The sequence below is a fragment of the Phyllostomus discolor genome, chromosome 4 (assembly GCF_004126475.2).
Source record: "Phyllostomus discolor isolate MPI-MPIP mPhyDis1 chromosome 4, mPhyDis1.pri.v3, whole genome shotgun sequence".
NCBI classification, from domain to species: Eukaryota; Metazoa; Chordata; class Mammalia; order Chiroptera; family Phyllostomidae; genus Phyllostomus; species Phyllostomus discolor.
The window spans coordinates 24,071,072-24,083,931 of NC_040906.2; the positions used below are offsets into that span (position 1 = coordinate 24,071,072).

General features: G+C 42.4%; 1 protein-coding gene and 1 pseudogene across 4 annotated transcripts in view; one reads left to right on the top strand and one right to left on the bottom strand.

Moving 5' to 3' along the window:
• Window positions 1–12,860, top strand: part of GPR1 (G protein-coupled receptor 1) — a 76,652-nt gene that overhangs the window by 34,310 nt on the left and 29,482 nt on the right. For all 4 annotated transcript variants that reach the window (XM_036022985.1, XM_036022986.1, XM_036022984.1 and 1 more), the window contains exons 2-3: window positions 1,040–1,131; window positions 4,684–4,836. The gene's annotated coding sequence lies outside the window, so the exon portion shown is untranslated. The remainder of the gene's footprint in view (window positions 1–1,039; window positions 1,132–4,683; window positions 4,837–12,860) is intronic.
• The window catches only part of LOC114494777, a 69,256-nt pseudogene that overhangs the window by 29,934 nt on the left and 26,462 nt on the right, over window positions 1–12,860 (bottom strand).

Genomic DNA, 12,860 nt, shown 5'->3' on the forward strand with positions numbered 1-12,860 from the left:
CCCACTCAGGGAACATACCTAGATTATGGCTTTGATGGCTGGTCGAGGAACATATTGGAGGCAACCAATACATGTTTCTCTCTCATATCAATGTTTCTTTCTCTTTCTCTCAAAGCGGTGGAAAAAAAAATATCTTCAGATGAGGGTTAAAAAAAATCAAAAAAAGAAAAAAAAAGGGGGCCACACGTTAGGGTGGTCAGTGATGTGCACTGTGAAACAATTCACAAAGAGAAGTGCCAAAAGCAAAGTTTTTTTATTTTCACTGTCCCAAGAGAAGGAAAGGGCTAGGTGTGGAGAAATGGGCCAGCACGAGCCCTGACCAGCTCTGAGGGACAGCGGCTGTGAGTTTTCATCCTGTGAGGGGGCGGTGGTAGAGCAGGATGCTTCCGCTGGGCTGCAGCTTGTCTCGCTCGATGTTAACTTTGGGCGCAGGGTCCAGTCGTTGTGGTCCGGTTTGCCCTGCTTCATTAGTTCCTGGAGTCTCTGCGCCTTCAGGGCGCTTCCAGTAGTTTTCTAGTCCTGAGGATAAAGGCTCATAAAACAATCAGGGTCAGTCATGCTGCACGGGGTCCAGCCAGCTCTGGGAAAAGGGGCCCGAGAAAGGGGCTTTGGTCCTATTACCACATACAAAACCTGAGAAACTCAGGGGAGGCTAGAACAGTGGGCCCTGCAAACTCAGAGACTAAAAATAACCACCCCCGTAGGAGGGCCTGAAGGTAATTCTTAACTAAAAGCGGGTCATGGTGGGCAGTCCTGTCCTAGGCCTGTAGCTTCCTTGACAAAGGTCAATCTTGATCTTAAGTGAGCCTGTTTGTTGTCTTTTGGCATACAAGATAACATCACCTTTGAAATCTCAGAGTTATCTCCTTTTCCAAACCCTTCAGGGCACAGCCACCTCACCAGAGCCCTGGATTACACAGAAACCTTTATTGTTAACTTGTTCTCTGCATACCATCTCTATGTGCTATATACTTAGCATTTAGGGTCAGTGCCAGGGGCTGAATCCCAGCTCTCAGCTTAACAGTAGTCTCTCTTAAAGGATCTCCAAAGACCTGACTCACCAGCTTAACCAAGGTACCACCCAACAGCTTGGCTGAAGTACACTGCATCCCTTGCGTTCCCAGCTTGCAGGTAAGTTACCTCTAGCACTTCTGAGCACTTCAGCTTCAACTACTTTTGAATAATGGGATCAGCTGTAAGAGATACATATACCGGTGTGTGTATATCCTAGGGGAGCTCCTGAAATGCACAGCCAAGAGGTTTTATGCACTCTTCCTAATTTGGGAAGGGAGGCAGTTTCAGAGCTAAGTAATCCTATGTTTCAACTCTATTATTTTAGGAGGTAGGTAAAACATAAAAATGTATATTCTTGAGTTTCAGCGTGTACTGTGCTTAAACTATACTTCGCACATGGTAAATCCTTGCTCGGGTGTAATTTCTCGCCTTTTTCTATCCTTTGCCTCTCAATGTTTTTCCTGTTCTATTACCAAAAATAAACTCAAAACCATGTTAAAAAAAAAGGCAGTCTGGTCCCCAGTAGCACACCCATGCCTTTCTCCCCTCTCAGGTACGCATCTCCTAAACGCTAAGGGTCTCCACGAGACTTGCAACCAAGGGAGCAATGGGTAGTGGCAGCTCACCCTGGGCTAACCCCCTGAACCTGTCTCCAAGGCCCCCGTTTCTCGACTTCTCAGTGAGCATGTTACAAAGCAACATGGGGGGGACCTGGAACGATATACTATTACCTGAAAGGAAGCTCCAGGTTCGTTATGTCCGCTGCCTATAGGAAAGACGTCTCTCAATGCCAGAGATTTGTGAAAAGGGAATGTTTATTTAATGCTATACAAACTTAAAGTAGTGACCTAATATCTTCATCAAAATCCCAAAGTCCCTTAAAACACCCACTAATACACACAGTCCTTCCTTCCCCCCTTGCCCAGTCTGGGGTACCGTATCTCAGGAAAGGAAATAGAAGTCCGTGGCTCAGGCAGCCCTCGATTCTTCCCAGTAATTCGTGTCGGCTGGGGGGCCTCCTGGCACCATCAGCTGTGTCGCTCTCCAATTAATCCAAAGCCATGCGGCACCTTCTCATGGCCTACTGGTAAGAGTTCTTTCACCCTTCTTCCAGGCAAAGTCTCTCCTGCTTCCCAGGCCGTGCGGCCAAAAGGAGCTCCCCAAAGCCACATGGTCCTCTTCTACCTAGAGGGGTCTGCACTCTGGCGAAACCGCGTGGATCTCTCCACAAAGCTGCAGGGAGGGGGGTCACCACTCTGCCAAAGCCTAGTGGTGATTTTCTGCTAAATCCCAGTGGTGATTCTCTCTCTCAAGGCTGTGGGAGTCTCCAGTCTGCTAAAGCTGTGTGGTTCTCCCTTCAATGGCTGCCGTGCCTGGGTTTAAATCCCCACGCCAATACTCCTCTGCAGCCCCATTGCCGACTCCTCCCACACTCGGCCACACTTGCCCTCAGTCTCCCATCCTTTCCAGCTTTTCTGGCTGCCATTGTGGGTCTGGGCAGGTGTGGTCCCATGTCTTGGAGTCAGTCTTCTCCAAGCTCCCACGCAGGCGCTACATTGTAACCCAGGGAATCTGCCCCCCAGTTACTCCCATTCCCCTGGCTCAGAGCAGGGCCACAGCTATTTAACATATCTAAGTGACCAGCCAAAGGCTATACGTATGTTAAATGACCACACCAGAGGTTAGCTGCAAGGCTGTTGCTATGCAAAACAGCTCTCAATGGCCCTGCTCCATTTGTCGCTTCCCCCAACCCACACCTGAGGGGGGGCGGTGGTAAGGACATCCTAAAAGCTCCTGGACACCTTGAGTTCTGGACCCCATTTCAAATGCCCATTTGGGGTCCCCCCTCTTGGCTGCACCCTGTAACAAGCAGTCCCCTCGTTGCTTTCCTGCCACTTCTTCTATCCTAAGGCCTTGTCTCACTGTCCCCACCTAGCTTTATGTACTTTCGAAAAAACAAAACAAAACCCAAACATGTCAATTAAGACTCAAAATTGTTCTTGAAGTGTCTTTTGTGGATAAAATTGTGCTTTTGTGTGGTTACAGAAAATAACATAAAACTATTAATAAATAGTAACATTGCGGATGCGAAGCCGTGGGAGATGGTGGCTAGACAGGAGTCCCCAGCAGAGAGCTCTATGACTCGCTCCCTCCTTCAATGAGCGTGTCTCTGCTGGGACCCTACTGAGAGAAATAGGCCAAGACTATGAATAGTGGTTACTTCTGTGGACTGAGGGGACTGGGGGCAAATGGGAGAGTGTACATCCTTACAGGGCAAAAGGTATTTGTAGTTTGAAAAAGCGTACCTACCCCATCCCCCAGGGTTGTTCCACTTTGCTCCCACCCTACCCTTACTCACTACAGAGAGGGTACCCCTTTAAATTTTCTAGACTTGATCTTGGAGGGGAGGAAAAAGAATTTTCTTTCTGCCTTTCATTGTCCTGGGCTAAGACCCCATGTAAAAAGACACTAACAGGAGGGGTGGGGGGAAGCAATTTTAATTATGTACATTCAGGAGCCTTAAATGGTGGCCAAAAGACGGAGGATTATAGAGGATCCTCAGCAAAGGAAGGGGATAGGGGCCTGGCGAGATTGGAAGGCAATTCAAGAAGAGGAAATGTCTGGGAAACAAAGGTTGCCCTGATGGCCAGATGAGCCCCTCAGGTGAAAGCAGGATCTCCAGTAGTAGCCCTCCTCCTCGCTAGATGCGGGCCTCCTTTCTCATGTAAATTCCTTTTATAGATGTAGATTTCCCTTACAAAAGGGCAACTTCTACTCTGTTGCAGAACTGCTTCTGTGTCTGCAGCTTTCAAAAAAAAAATAATCAGCTCAAAATAATCCTTATGCCGAAGAGGCATATTTTGGGGAGGCACACGGTGCTCCCCGGCAGTCTTTCACAGTGGTCAGATCCAAAACCGTGTGCTCCTCGAACAGTGTTCAATTAGACGGCCTGACAAGGTTTCAGGACCTAATAACGTTCGATTTCCAATATCACACAGTCGAGCTGATGTTAGACCTTCCCAGAATAATCAAGTTAGCCCTGCAGAGGGAAGCTAAACACATCAAGGCTTGCTTCCCTTCAGTCTCCACAACTCTCGCTCTGTGAATTTCTGAATTATGAGTCCTGCTTCAGATACACAGACGGGTCCCTATCTGCCAGGCCCACAGGTGAGATAAGAGATAAAAATCCAACCTTTAATTTCCTCAGAGTCTGGAAAGTTGCCTCTCAAAACCTGCCTCGGTAAAGAAATAAAACTAAAATGCATCCTCTAATAATGTGATTCCAAGTCTTCGCTCTCAGAAATGCGCTAAAACCCAGTGCATTTGAAGAGCTCTCCTTTGACATTTCTAAGGTTCTTTTCATTCCATGGTTGGAATGAAATTTAACTTGACTGTTTCATAAGCAAAAGCCCACCCAAACAAAGGAGGAATGGGTGCCTCCCCCATCACTGCTTTTCAGCCTGCGGCACTGCAGCCAATAGCCATGATTTCCATTCAAAAAAACAAATCTCAGCTACACACAGACAAACATGCTGAGCAAAAGAAATAATGTGTGCAGTATGCTCGTTGCTTACTTTCTCCTAGAATACATGATGCATTTTTATGGAGGGTGGTGTAGCAAGGGAAGAACCACATTCAAATGAAACCCAACATCATTTTCCTCTACAGTGTCATTTCAAAAGCCAGATAAAGGCCAAATGAGGAAACAGGGAAAAAGAGTGCACAGCGTAGCTTTGTGAAAACCACCCTCCATTTCATACTGCAGCGGGGAGGTCACACCCAGGCATCCCAATAGCTTCTCTCCTCACAGAAAATTAACTGGTAAGTGCTTCTTGTTTGTTTTTCTCGAACTGATACATTTGCAGCTGATCCGAGCAGGATTTCTGCAGACAATTTATTTCCCAAACGATATTTTATCTAACCACCAGCTGGCCAAAAAGAAAAAGGACTCCTAGTAGTTTATGAAAAGTAGTCTATGTGAAGCTTCATATTTTTGGTCCTGTCAAAAGTGCCGAGGGAAGATCATCGCAGGCTTTGCTGCAGCTGCTGGCTAAATCGAAAACACTGGAAGAGAACATAAGGGCACAAAGAACTTTCTGTAATTTCCTCGCTTTTACCTAGAAAAATGATGGCTCATAAATGTGGATTTTAAGCAGCAGTGACTCAGAAATAATCAAGTATTATTTGTGCAAAGCCCACTGTAGAGAAATCTAATAGGAGAAAATGGTACTCGGAGATGAAAATTGATTTTGCCCTCCTTAGATTACAAAGTAAGGAAAAAGTTCTAAATTGAGTTGTAATGTAGTTTGGTTGCTTTTCCCACCTCTTCTCTTTTTTAAAGATGAATAGCTTGTGGTTCTTCAAAACAAACATTTCTTTGTGGTTGCTCTTTGAAATCTCCTAATCAATTGCCTGTTGGATAGTTGGTACCTGGGCCCGCCTAATGAAGCACAAATGGCTAAAGGCAGGGAAGAAGCTGGGAGGAAAGGTTCAGCTAACTCGATTGTTCCAATGGTAGTCAGATAACTGCGAGCAACAATTGCTTTTCATCTAATAGTTTAGCGTTTCCTCCCAATGAAAGCTAATGAAAACCAAATGAAGGTTTGATAACGGGACTTTCATCAGCAATTACTCTCTGAAATTGGCCCTTTGCACTTAAAGCAAACTCATTCACCCAAGCTTTCACAAACCTGTTGCTAAATTAATCCACTATTATATTTTTGTCTGTTTTGTGAAACAAAGGTCCAAGGGACCTTTCTCTGGGTTTCAAATTACCTAGTTCAAGTAATTCCTCTTCCTGAATACTTCTCATCATGTCTGCCCATCTTCCAGACACAAGATGGCTTTTGTTTTGTTCTGTTTTTCATGGCCTTTATGTATGATTTTACCTGAGACTTGTTTAGTTTATAAACGAACATCAGACATTTCCTATGTTACTTGACCACTGGGTGTCATCTCCCTGAGATGGATATTTAACATAATGTTCCCTTTCCAAAGGTCATGGCTTTGGAGGTGGCTTGTGGAAGTAATAAATTGAAAGAATCAGAAACAATCTAAGTATCCAACAGCAGGAGGCTAGTTAAGGAACTTATTATTTGTCATCTCAATGAAGTGGTTTGCAGTCATTAGGAAATCATAATTTAGAGGGTTGTGTAGCATCGCAGATGGGTGTTTCTAATGTTAATAATGATTATAATAACCTAAAAAGTAAATGCAGTTGAAAGCAGTGTAGGAAATACGCACAAGACGCACAATTGGAAACAGTTGTGTTGGGCTGATGATGCGCCAACGGTGACTTGATGGTGTGTCGGGAAGGAAAAGGGCAGGAAAAACTTATCCTCTACCCTCTTAGTGCAGTCCCTGAGGTCCTGTGAATTAAATGGACAAAAGACAAATTAGTGAGAAAAACACACACATTGAGTCACATTTTTATTAAAGTACATAGAGGAGTTCACAGAAAAATGTGACTCAAAGGGAGTTAGAATTCGGGGCGTATAAACCATCCAAGCAGCAGAAAAAAAGGTAGAAAAGGGCACTTTGAGGAATACAAATGACTTATTAAGAAGAAAAGAGGAGGGGCAGAAAGGGCATTTGTGGGAAAACTAATGACTTTTTAATAAGAGGAGAATAGCCCTGACCAGCGTGGCTCAGTTGGTTGGGCTTCGTCCCACAAAGCGAAAGGTCACCAGTTCAATTCCCGGTCAGGGTACAAGCCTGGGTTGCAGGTTCCGCCCTCAGTCAGGGGTGCAAACAAAAGGCAACCAGTTGATGTTTCTCTCTCACGTTAATGCTTCTCTCCCTCACCTTCTCCCTTGCTTCCTTCCTCTCTCTAAAACAAACAAACAAACATAAAATCTTTAACAAAATATCAAGGGAAAATAGATAGGCAACTTTTTGTGCCATGTCTGTTTAGGTGTGGCGTAAGAGCCAGTCTTCCCAGTTTGCTCCCCAGGATGATCTTTATGACAATTGACTCTCTCTGGGACCCCAAATGCCTTCTGCTAAAAATACTTTTTATGCCACAGTGGCATGTGCTAGATACCTATGGGTGATACATACATCCTTTCTTTCCCCCCACCCCACCAACTTTCTCTAATAGTCCATTACTTTTATAATTTAGAAACGTTATAATATTGAAAATTTCTATCATTTTTCTGCAGGTCATAGAAAGTTAAATCTTTTAGTCTGGTGTGGACTGCAGTTTTAATTCATCCGGTTTATTTGGGAACGCTAACTTTAGTAAAGGGTTCTGCCTCAAAAAAACAAAACAAAGCAAAAACTTCCTAGAGAACCTAGTAAAAACCAAGACACCAATAAAAACGGATAGTGTAAAAATTTAAAAGATAGGAAAGAAAGTGACTAGTTAAATGAAGATTACTAACATAGCATTCTTTTAAATTGGACAATTTCCAAATATGCTTCAAATCTATGGTTGTGCAATATCTTTAGGCTTGTTTTCATTATTTCTGTTTCCCTGGAGCTCTAATTCTAACTCTGCCTCTAATGTTTTCATGGCTTGAAATTCTCGGGATCTCAGTTTCTTTTCCTCTAAAACTGAGATTTTCAATCTTTTTCAACTCAGGGCACCCATAAATGAACCACAAAAATTCTGCAGCACACCCTGACCGGTGTGGCTCAGTTGGTTGGGTGTCACCCTGCAAAGCATCGTGGGTTGGATTCCTGGTTCAGTCCCTGGTTGGGGTGCATATGAGAAACAACCGACTGGATGTTTCTCTCCCTCTCTTTCTCCCTGTCTTTCACTCTCTCTCTCTCTAAAAAAAAAGTAAAATCTCAAAAAAAAAATAAAATTCTTCAGTCCACCAAAAAATATGTTATAGTTTTTGTCGATCTGACAAAAAAAATAGGTATAATTTTGACTCATTCACAGCAGGCAGCTACTGTAGTGTTGGCTGTTGCCATGTTTTTATTTGACAATCTGAGGGAAAAGAGGCTGGTGCCCCTGACTAAACAGTCGGGTATTGCATGGTTTAACATTCCTGTGGCACACCGGTGGGCTGTGGCGTGCCAGTTGAAAATTGCTGCTATAAAAGAAATCTGACAGGTTAGATTTCTCCCAGCTTTTCACTTGCCACCTTTTTAATCGCTGCTTATTAAGTCATTGCTTGGTGTGATACATGTAATGGGTATTTAGCACATACAGTGGATACCAAATAAATATTTAGTGAAACACATCTTTTATTCTGACTATATTTTTATATTTTTCAATTATTATTCCCATTGATACTCAAATAAGATGGTAAAAAATCTCTTCATTGTTAAAGAAAATGGTGTGGGTAGGAACAAACTACACATGACTCAGGCAGAACATTTTGCTGGAAATTTTGTACTCTCCCTTTCAGCCATATCAGTCAATGATTAATTGGAGGGTAGAGGGCAGGGGTTAAATGGAACCTGAGGAGGTGGTGGGAGAGCCAACCACCCAACCTCGGCCACAGTGGCCCCTTGCTCAGCAAACACAACCAACTGGCCCATGTGAACCTAAGTGTGTGAAATGCTGTGTACAGCAGTTTTCTGCAGGATGAATGCACACAAAACTGGGTTTGTGATAAAGGAGTTCCTGAAGTCAAACAAATAAGGCATATGAGAGCTTTTGAATGGTTGACATTTTGTTTTGTTCTGTTTTCTAAATCTCAGTTTCCACCTCCATGTTTAAGCAAAGGAAGAGGGAAGTTGGAAAATGTGGTTCCTGGTTTGGAATTCTGCTCTTTTCCATTTTTGGAGGGAAGAGAGGTTGTTTCTCATTAACTAAGAGAAGCCACCTTTATGTGTAACATTCAATCAAGCAAATATTGACTGAACCCTCAGCTATTGTGGTGGAAGAAGACACAAGGATTTTAATGGGAGATTCTTGCCCTAAGTAAGCTTAGTATTGTGCTGTCTGGGAGACAGAATTAAGCTATTAAACTAAAAAGTGTTACAAGTGTCTAGTACCTACAGAATATGGAGTTCAGAAAAGGGAAGGATGGATGCAGACAGCAGTTTGCAAGGGAACAGTCCGTGGAGGAAGCGAGAGAGAGCGATGGGTATCCATGTTCCGTCGTGAATCAGTGAGATGAAAAGATCTCGCCTTGACTGAACAACGGATGGGGTGCACCCACCAGAATTCTTTCTTGGCCTGAGGAGCCTCGTGGGAGAACTTACTAGGAGGGAGGAGCCCAGAACAGACGTTGACCTCTGAGAGGAGAGAGGATAGAGGATATGAGAACAGCCTGCTAGTGAAAGCTCAAATCATTGTTTCCATTAAAACATCACAGCACAAACAGCCCTATTTTGGGTCTCATATAACAAAGAAAATCTTAACACAGGAGAATTCTCTAGCCCATAGTGCTCCCTCCATCCCAAAGTTCTCCCTAGCTTTGACAAGGCAAGTAGCCCGGTGCTCTGGCAGTACCCTGGACAAAGTGTTGGTGCCCAAGGGGAGCAAACTTGTGTATAAACATGTAATTCACCTCCTGGAGGCTCCAGAAATACTTTTTAGTGAATTTTCTTAAGTGTGATATATTTATTGGGAAAACACAGGGGTGTACCACATCAACTAGTGGGGACACCCCATTGAACCCTGAATTGAAAGCTTCAAATACTCCCCCATTTGTGTCCACTGTTGACTGGGGACATTTCCAGGTTGCAACAGAAATATATTTGTCTAGCACTTCACCTTTTTCACTTGATGCCTCTGAAAACACGGTTGCTTCCTCTCCTCTAGGGAATCCATGTGTACCTCGGTCCTGCAGTGAAGGTTCTTAGTTGAGTCCTGAAAACCTGTAGTACCAGTGCTGCTGATCTACCTGCAGTATTTCAGAATTTAACCAACCCCGGTGATAGGGCTGTGCTTAAAGCCAGGCTAATCCAACTAGGCTGGGAAATTCCCAAGTGGACATGAAGTGTGGTTTTTAAACTAAAGACTGAAGTAGAGTTGGAGGAGAACTCGGGCCCACCAGTGCAGTAGGTAGGCATTCTTAGGACACCAAAAACAGGAGGCCTTGTTGGCATCACTGATGACAAAATCCCTAGATGACACAATTCCAAGTAAAGTGAAGCCAAGACAGTAATTAATTTCATAACACGTTACACATTTAGACACATAAATTCTTATCGAATACATAAAGAATTCAATAAGGACAGGGCATAGCTTATCCTTGGAGTCAAACAGAAGCAAAACAGATCTCGTGTGTGCTTAAAATGGTTTCCAATGCTACGCTCTCAAGTTCTAATTGTGCATTTTTTAAAATGCAAAAGAATTATTAAAGAATGGTCCATGGTCAACCAGTGAATCATCTAGTGTAACAACTGAGTCAGTTTGGTTTTGTCCATGGCAACTATGCTTTGTTTGCATAGTTGAATATAATAGACCTCCTATTCCACAGAAAGTGATCATGATAGACACAGGTAGTAGAATCACTACAAAAGTGTTTGAGGAACACTAGGGGGTGGGTGCATCAGTGCTTGAGAAAAGGCACAAATGATGTTGAAAAGGGAGGACTTCATGGAGAAGGACTTTGAAAGGAGGCGTATGCAACTTGGCAGTCTGGAAAAGGCAGAGAATCCAAGCCAAGTGTAATAAATACGTGCAGGGTTGAATGTTCATAGAAACAAGTTACCCCTACTGGCATAAAAAATAATCTGTATATAAAGTTAGATCATTGGACCTAGAAGAAAGTCCTTATAGATATGACATTTTGAATTGTTCACAAAACGTTCTCTTTGGTGGTTTATAATGACAGACCTCTATTTGAGTAGGAAAAATCTAGCAGTGGAGCATTCTGCTTAATTATATAACCAAGAATTGACATAAAATTTTTTGACTAGTTCGCACCATCTAAAACTGATGTCACCCTGCCCTGATGTGGCTCAGTGGATTGAGTGCTGGCCGGCAAACCAGAAGGTCCTTGGTTGGATTCTCAGTCAGGGCACACGCCTGGGTTGCAGGCCAGGTCCCCAGAGGAGGGTGTGCGGGAGGCAGTCAACCAATGTATCTCTCACACATTGATGTTTCTCTCCCTCTCTTTCTGCCTCCCTTCCCCTCTCTCTAAAAACAAATAAATAAAATCTAAAAAAAAAAACAACTGATGTCACTCCGACCCGTGTGGCTTAGTGGATTGGGCATCAGCCTGCAAACCAAAGGGTTGCTGGTCAAATTCTTGGTAAGGGCATGTGCCCAGGTTGCAGGCTAGCTAGGTGCCCAGCTGGGATCGTGTGAGGGGTGACTGATCAATATTTCTGTCACACACTGACATTGCTCTCCCTCCTTTTCTCCCTCTCTTCCCCCTCTCTCTAAAAATAAATAAATACAATCTTTAAAAAACAAAACAAAACTGATGTTATCTGATCTTGACCATTTTTGACCTAAAAATAAGAAATTAACAAAATGGCAATTTCTTGTGCATCAACATAAAACATGGATTACTAATTTAATAAAAAGAGTGATATATGCTAGTATATAATTGTTTTATATAAATATGTGTTTAAATATTTTATTTATATACATTATACGGTTAACCACATTAATAGTAAAACTATATTAAGCATACTGCTGTGGTGTAGCTCGGTTGGTTGGAGCATCATCCTGTAACTGAAAGGTTGAAGGTTTGATTCCCAATCAGGGCACATACTTAGGTTGTAGGTTTGATACAGGAGTCAACCTATGGACGTTTCTCTCTTGCACTGATGTTTCTCTCTCTCCCTCCCTCTTCTTCTCTCTCTAAAAGCAATGAAATAATGTCCTTGGGTGAGCATTAAAAATAAAAACTATATTAAAGTTACTACAGTTTTGATATTGAGAAAGCACTTCCTTCTTATAATTTTATTGAGCACCTATATTTCCTGCACTCTGCTCTGTACTTGAGATATGAGGATGAGCAAAACATAGTACTGCCCTTGAGGCTCTCAGTTTATTTAGTAAGGCAGGTAAACACACTAACAAAGAGGTTCTGTACAAGGGTTATGAAAGAAATACCTGAAGTCAGACAATCCCAGAAATCCTGGGAAGGCTTCATTATTTTTGCTAATTGCCCAATCACTCTTAACCACATGGAAATATAATAGTATAATAATAGTACCTCACAGGATTGTTGTGAGAATTAAATGTGAAAATGCATGCAAAGTTGCTTAGCCACTTAACAAGTCCTCAGAAATTGTCAGGTATTATCATAATGTGTTAAATAATATTATGTAATTAGATGTGCTTGGTATTTGCCTTCTTTTGAATGTAGTTAGGTGAACTGGTTTTAATTGTAAGCAATACATGATTAGACAATCACATGGTTTTCAGGGAACTAGGTGCTCTCAATAATAACATGGAGAAAATTTTCCATCATCTTTCCATGGGAGTGGAACCTGCTGTCAATCAAAAGTCCTGGTCTGATGAAGTGCCGGAACAAATTTCACACCTCTCAGGAGGCTAGCTTTCCTAGGTAATCAACATTCTTTTAACACCTTTAATAAAAAGAGGTTCTGAACACAGAATGAATGGAGCTGATGATAATTAAGAACTTAAATTCCCTTCTCAAACTCACCTTTGCCTTCTCAGACAAAAATGAAATATTCGTTATTGTTGAGATGCCCATGTGCATGAATGCCTTTTATCAAAACCCACTAAATACCGTACATAGGTAAACAACAGAAGAAGTAGCTAAAAGAAGTAGAAATGATTGCTGTGGAGGTGGGAAGAGAGGGAGAAAGGAACCTGCTATATTTTAAAAAATAGGCTTTGTAGTTATTATTTGACTTTGAAAACCACATTGTATATTACTTCCAAAACTTTTTTAAAACTAACTTTAAATAATAGGAAAGGAAATAATAAGGTTTCATGTAATTTTCTGTAAGAA